Source organism: Argiope bruennichi, chromosome 5 (assembly GCF_947563725.1).
Source record: "Argiope bruennichi chromosome 5, qqArgBrue1.1, whole genome shotgun sequence".
NCBI lineage: Eukaryota > Metazoa > Arthropoda > Arachnida > Araneae > Araneidae > Argiope > Argiope bruennichi.
Window position 1 is genome coordinate 138528575 of NC_079155.1, and position 8062 is coordinate 138536636.

Consider the following 8062-nt stretch of genomic DNA (forward strand, 5'->3'; position numbering starts at 1 on the left):
AGTAAGCTGAAGAAATGCAAGGAAAACATTAGTGGTAATGCAGTACGTCTAACTCCAGATTTATACTTACAAATATCTATTTTTAAACTTAAGAATCATTTCATGTATTCTATACAGATGGCATTTTATCGAAAGTTTAATTCTTAATATATTTTGATTGTAATGAATCGAATTATTTCGAGACATGATCGAAAATTACTAGATGTCCATTTTTGACAGTTTCATACCGAATTTTGAGGAAAATGATGTTTAAAATCATGAATCGATGAAAGCAGTGCAGAATATAGGTAATATTTGCATGGAATTTAGAATAATGCTTTTGAGCAAACCGCACGTCTTATTTAATCTGTTTTCCTGCTTTAATTCACCGTTTCGCTCATCATAACTAGCATAAATTCGCCGGGTTTAGTATTTTTAAAATTAGGTTTGTTAATTTCAAAAAAGTCGTTTCCGCGATGCATGGCTGGACGCAACGGGGGTACTGACGTGCATTTTATTCTGAGGTTAAAATGCATTATGTAAATGAGAATATTGAGAAGTAATGTGCATTGTGAATGACATCGCGTCTCATCTTAAGCATGGGCGTGATGTACGGAATGGAATTAATATTTCGTTTTGGGAGTCGTCATGTATTTAGTCGAAACAGTGCAAGGTCACATTAGGCCGTGAATGAAGTGATGGCATAGGGGAGTGTGGAAATAGCCAATATGAATACGTGATAAATTATTTCGCCATGGGTTTATGGGAAAAGAAACGATTGCCTTCATGGCTAACTCGTCGAGTTATCGCGTATTGTTACGCAATGTTGAAAATTGGGAATTGGAAGTGTTAGCGGGGGTTGAGAGACAATTGTTGACTGTATCATGGTTTGGGTTATGTAGATAATATTTGCGAACATCAGAAACTTAAAGTGGAACTGGCTGCGTGGGTAAGGTGTAAAAGTTTGAGTATCGGGGTGGCGTTGGAGGTGTGGGTTATGTTTGTGAAAGTGTGGGTCTCTGGGTGGCGTTGGAGGTGTGGGTTATGTTAGTGAAAGTGTGGGTGTCTTGGTGGCGTTGGAGGTGTGGGTTGTGTATGTGAAAGTGTGGGTCTCTGGGTGGCGTTGGAGGTGTGGGTTGTGTATGTGAAAGTGTGGGTCTCTGGGTGGCGTTGGAGGTGTGGGTTGTGTATGTGAAAGTGTAGGTCTCTGGGTGGCGTTGGAGGTGTGGGTTGTGTATGTGAAAGTGTAGGTCTCTGGGTGGCGTTGGAGGTGTGGGTTGTGTATGTGTGAGTTGTGGTTTTAGGGGTGACGGTGTGGGTTGTGTATGTGTGAGTTGTGGTTTTAGGGGTGACGGTGTGGGTTGTGTATGTGTGAGTTGTGGTTTTAGGGGTGACGGTGTGGGTTGTGTATGTGTGAGTTGTGGTTTTAGGGGTGACGGTGTGGGTTGTGTATGTGTGAGTTGTGGTTTTAGGGGTGACGGTGTGGGTTGTGTATGTGTGAGTTGTGGTTTTAGGGGTGACGGTGTGGGTTGTGTATGTGTGAGTTGTGGTTTTAGGGGTGACGGTGTGGGTTGTGTATGTGTGAGTTGTGGTTTTAGGGGTGACGGTGTGGGTTGTGTATGTGTGAGTTGTGGTTTTAGGGGTGACGGTGTGGGTTGTGTATGTGCGAGTTGTGGTTTTAGGGGTGACGGTGTGGGTTGTGTATGTGTGAGTTGTGGTTTTAGGGGTGACGGTGTGGGTTGTGTATGTGTGAGTTGTGGCATTTGCGTACTGTGCAAGGATTTGATACTTCTAATCATTTGGGGTGGCTTAGTTTCACCTTCGTGGCCAATATTTTAATAGGAATTAGGAATATAATATAATATAAGCGGCGAGTTTAAAACGTTTTGAAGTAAGAAAATTATTGAAAAATGTTTAGGAAATTGAAGTGAACGAGGTTTAATATGTAAGAATTTAATTCGTAATTTTAAATTATTTTGTATTTAAATCCCATCAATAGGTAGTTATATTTTTTCGGATGGATACATTACTAAATATTCATGCTGAGTTTCTCCCTCCCTTGAATCTCAAACCAGAGGAAACATAGAACAATTAATTAATAGATAATCTTTAATAAGTAACTCTTTGCTTAAGTCAGCAATTATAACTTGTAATGACTTTAATCAATAACTGAAGTATCTCCTTTATAGTAAGGGGAAAAAAATTGGCGGATACCATATTAATGCAAACTTTCCAATGAGCAGAGTAGATTAAAATTCATATTAAGATTAAATTTGATATTTCAGTGACATAAATCCCGGAAAACCCAAAGTTTTGCTATGACGGAATCCGATAAAAAGAAAAATTTATACTCGTAATTATACTTAAATTAAAATATTAATTTAATAGAACTTTTAAAATATCCAATTTCTCTGAATAATATTCATTTATTCTCATTTAGGGGGGATTGGAGTGAGTGACGGCTTATTGGGAATCAATATCTCAATGTAATTAAAAGCTGCCATTTTCTTTCAAATTCCAATTAGCTGTTTTTGCCATCAAAAGCAGTATTAGCTCCGTATCTGAGGCTCAATTATTTGACATTTCGTACTTGAAACGAACTTTTTTTCCCGGTTTTGGAATTAAAATCTCCAATCTGCCTCGTTCTTTTTTGGCTTTCTGTACATTAACTATTCCTCTAGTTGATGTAACAATTTGGAATCTCATTAAAAATACCTAGTTCAATTCGGTGTCTAATATTTATACATCCTAATGTGATACATATAATTTTTACTGAATAAAGAAGACGAATTCTTACTCTTCAGTTATCTAGAAATAACTTAGTTTGTTCTATATCGCAATTCGGAAATGGAAGTTTGAATAGCTTCATGTGAAGGAATTGCAATTGTCTTCGAATCAAAATGAATGAATTAAAGGCAGTAATCGGTTAGAATAAGGCTAGGAAAAACCTTTCAGAAATAGAATTGAATTAAGCTACTAAGCATTTGAGATAAAAAAAAATCGTACTAAATTAAGCTATTTTGAACTTACTTGAAATTATTCAGATAAATTTCGTATTGCATTTTATACTTAAGTATATAAAAAAATTATCTTCATAACACTTAAAAATATGAAATGAGTTAAGGCAAAGATGTTTTTTCTGAAATCAAATTTGTTTATTGTAAAGAAAAACAAAAGAGGAATAATCTCTGTAGTCCATTCCCTTTTAAAATTTAAAAATTACTAACAGTTGCCCGCTCAAATGTTTTTATCTATTGGAAACTTTCTAAAATGCATTAAAATCTGCACATTTAATGTGGAAGAAATATTCATAATCTTTGAATATTCCACTCGAGTAGTTTCTAAGCGACGAAAATGCTATAATCATGTGGATTTTACATGGTACAGTCTAATATGACAGAGGAAACAGTGGCAGTTGCTCTCTTGTGCCCTCTTCTATAAATGAACAGAATGTTTAATGCAAATTTGACAAGTCTTTTGTGTAAGACTATCCAGTGGGAAACGTTTAAATCAAATATCTGTAATACTAGAAAGTTTCTGTTGAATTCACTGGCCTTTTCACTCATCAGTGAAATACGTCATAGAAGTCATCAATTTAACAAAATCGCCTGCCGTTGTTGGAGCTGTTCACTGCAAAGAACACTTTTTATGCTGTTCGCTTGAAACAGTGGCCAACTCCTGTAAGCAAAGCGACCGCCTTTTCTCTTGACGAAAATATGGATGGCAGCTATCTGGATGGCCACGAAATTTTTTCTTTCGTACAGAAGTAATATCGGTGAGTTACGATATTTATAATTATCATATCGTGATGAATGTTGGATATAATCATGTGATTATATCTATGGTAATTATAGCTGTAAAAATGTACACATTTTTTTTCACTAGGCATTGACAGACAGTACAACATGGCCTATATCCATGTCATTTTGCTTGATAAAGGCACTACGTCAACCACCAGTAGTGTTGCTTTCTGTTCCATGCACTTGATTGTCCACCCCAAATATGCTGGATGCGAGGAAGTATTCCTTACAGGTGATGTTGAAGGTGATGAGACAATTCAAGGGCGCAGTAAGTTCGCTATTTATATTAACAAAACGGCATGGAATTTGAAAACCATTAATTGGTTCATCTAGAAATTAAATTACTGGAGGCTGCAAAGAGATGCGAAACATAATTATCTTAAAATATTTATTGAAACAGATGCAGCCCTATTGGCTACTAACCATAATGAATTACCGGAATTCAAACGCCTGTCATACGCGTTTCTGAGTATAGGATTCAAAGTAATTGAACGTCTTAGAATGGAATCACCCAGTGACCCTCGTTATGAGGGAAATACTCCATGGCCAGGAACCGTTTGAAACTAGATTCCAGCATCTACGCAGGACAAAAATGCTTCTAGGTAATTCTGTTGTCTCTGCATGGCTTGTGGTAAACTTTCTAGAATGACCAAATTTATTAAGTTAAATGAATGCCCTTTCAGTTCCAGCCATAAAGTATCTACATATGTGTAGTAGGTATCTAGATGTCCTGGAAAGAACGTCATTGAAGTAATATCGGTAAGTTGTGCGAATTGTCACACCATCAAATGATTTCCAATCATTGGCTTGGATTATCGAATGAGAACCATAACAATGTACTTCTATTTGTTTTAGGTATTCTTCTGTCAGACAACTCATGGCCGTTGATGCTACTTTTCCGATTAAAAAGTATGTCATCACCATCGATAATACGCTTTTCAAGGTCCAAAAACGTCTTCACTAGAAAGCAGTTCTTTATACGGGGAGGATATTCCCTTCAGATGAGTTCGAAGTACATGGAATTCAAAGGCATGGTAAGTTTCTGAATTATAACAATAAAACTACCACAGAGAGACACTCGATAACCATTTTATTTGGTTTCTCCAGAAAGTATATCGGTGGCAGTTAAAGATAAATAAACCATAATTTCCTGGAAATAATTATTGAAATATCTACAGTAGTTTTACCTAAGAAAAGAGTTGATATACTTATTTCACGATATCAACTTCTAAACGTAATTGTCGAAGTAATCGGCCTAGGTAAGGCTTTCTTCATGGTGTATACTAAGGAAATATTGCATGGACAGAAACTTTTTCAAACATACGCCTGTGACAGATGAGCAAAAGATGTTTCCATGTAATTTTTTTTCGTCTCACTTTCAACCTCCAGTAAACTCATTTTTTGGAACGCTCTAAATTCATTGTAATTTTTATTTAAAATGCATATAATTTTCAATATTTTGTTAATCGAAGTAACTGGTACATACTAATATCAGTAAGGTCACCAATTTCATTTCCTTTTAAAGTATTTAAATGATAATCCAGAAAACTTCGGTTGTAACCTTAAGAAAGAAAACGTCCATGTTTGTCAAACGAAGCTTCAAGCCTTGTTTCTTTCTCCATTATGCACTCATTCGTTCGTTCCGAGACAGTTTAAATGATTCTATGACAGTTTCTAGAAAAGGGCAAAATAACATATGGTATTCTGAAGTCTAACCAATAACTGCGGCTACTGTGCTAATGCTATTTGAGCATTATTTGCTCCACTTCTGATCCTTAGAGAATATATATATGCACAGCTTCTGAAAGATCTTGTTTAGTTAATTATTTTAAAATCTATAAATCACTATAAAGTTTCATTTTCAAAAGATCAGCCATTGGTAAACTTAAATCTACATTTGAAGTAGGATTTCTATTCTCGCTTCTATTAATAGTGAAATCATAAGCTTCGTTTGTAATTATCAATGCATATTTAAAGAGTAAAACTGTCATGTATATTCTGCCATTGAATGGTTTCTTGTTTTTCAGATCTAATCTATTCCGATTCAGATGTTGACTTGTTTTGTTCGAAGTGATCCTGCCACAACATGCAGTATCTGAAGCTTCTATCAAGTGCAAACTAGAATTCGGAGCCACTACAGTTAAAATGTTGATTTCCGGACAAATGTAGTTGGTTAGTAAAATTATAAATGTTACACCAAATCCAAAATGTATATTTTCTATCAAAAATCATCAGTTTGCATAGTGGTGAAATTGTGATTACTAATGTAATGGCAAATTATTTGAAAATATCAATATATCTTTGAAGTATTTCATGATCCCATTTTAAGGCTATGACAATGAATCTTACATTTTTGGGGATATTTTTTTAAAATTGGGAAAGCTTGAAGTGCATGTAATTATCATTCCAAACAAATGTTTGGCATATCAATCGATATTTCATCTAAATTGTTTGAAATTTTCATATATCTACTTAAAACGACTAAAATATTGGTTTGCATTCATTTTCTTTAAACGTAGTGCTTGCTTTGTACTTTGAGAAACAAGCTATTCTGAGACAATCGATATCGATAAACATGTTTCATGTAGATAAATTAAAATGTAATAGATGATTTCTAGGAAAATCAAATAAGTCAAATTTCCAACAAAACTAAAAATTTACTGCCACAGAACGAATTTTTGAAATAAAAATTTGCATATGCATTCCTCTCTTATTGTCAACGGATAATCCATCTTTATGTTATGAGGTGATTTGTTACGATTGCTTTTCATCACCGCTTACTGTAACACAATTTGAAAAATTGAATTTTATTGTTATGAAACGATTCATTGTAGTTTCTTCACATCAGCATAAGGGCTTGTAATATACTTCTCAATTTATCTACAATTTTATAAAAATGGTAGTCATTTGTTTTTATTTTGTACTGAATGTTAATGATCTCGTAACTAATTTCATTATTGTCGATTTCTAGAAAGTAACTTAATATTATAATGATGATGATGAAATAAGTGATCAAATATCTGAATATATTTGCTATAATTATCTGTGTATAGTTCTAATATGAAGGGATTTTGCAACTCGTAATTATCTGAACATTCTTTTTTGAAATACTGGTCTTAATTAGGGAAAAATGTTTTATGCTAATTTTCGGTAGTTGGCCCCGAAATCTCTGAAAATATTTTAAATATATATTGCTAAGCTGCAACTTGGAGTTTTTGCACATGAAATGGTTCTATGCTTTGAAAATTATATTTTATGCTTGAATTTTAAATTTGTTTGATGGTTGGAACTGTAATTTTAAAATAGTTTTTTTTCTTTTTTTTTTGCTCCTCGTTAAGTTTTACATCCGAAAATGACATAAAATTTATAGTATTAATGATTCCTAAATCCAAATTTAATAGTACATGGTATCGATACTCATTAATTTAAATTTAAATTTAACTTTAATATTTCTGAAATTTTACCGTAGTTTGAGAAGGTATATTAAAATTAATCATTTATTCGTTGCATCCATTTGCAGCTGCGTTTTAATTCGATTTTATTCTTGTTAACTATTACTAGCTTATTTTTTTAAAATGTATTTATAGTAAGATGAATAGTAAATTTAAAATACTAAATCTTGAGTCCTATATACCTTAATTCGGTTTTTAATTTTGATGCAAATGTGTACATCCGCTGATAAAGGATACTTTGATTGGTTCGGCCGGCCAGCCAATCAAAGTATCCTTTGATTCTTAGAAAGCATTTGATCACTGTGTCTGATCACCATGGTGATCAATATGCCTATAGGAAAAAATGACGCTTTTTCATGATTAGAAGGAATTTAAATTTCTAAATCTAACCTAATGCAATAAAATATCGGATTTCTTGAGAAAAAGCGAATGGATGCGACGAATGTTATAGTACTGTCTTTTTTTTTTCCTTCAGTAATACGAGACTTTGACTTTTAAAAAAACAATAGATCTTCTAAAAACATTTTTAAATTATTTAATAAAATATCAAATTGTCACTTTTTAATGTGTAATAGAAATCAGAATAAGTTTTATGAATTTCCACTGAAATTAATTCTATCCGTATACAATAAATTATGTTAATTTTCTTTAATTTTGTTTTAAGAATCGGTGCTTCCATTAAATTTTTAAACTCAAGTATATCAATTTTATGTTAAATCAATGCTTTAAAATCAATCACTTTAAAAACTGACTTTCTTCATATGCTTATTACATAAAGTAAAAAAAGCGAATTTATTTTGTTGAGTATACCGAATTCTCAATTCCATTCAT

The 8062-nt window shown here is 33.3% G+C and overlaps 1 long non-coding RNA gene across 1 annotated transcript; it reads left to right on the forward strand.

The window, feature by feature from the left end:
• The first annotated feature begins 2595 nt into the window (after positions 1-2595).
• On the forward strand, positions 2596-7246 carry LOC129969551 (uncharacterized). The gene is made up of 4 exons (XR_008784536.1): positions 2596-3754; positions 3865-4538; positions 4635-4813; positions 5807-7246. It is a non-coding gene; the product is annotated as an uncharacterized LOC129969551 (long non-coding RNA).
• The last annotated feature ends 816 nt before the right edge of the window (positions 7247-8062 follow it).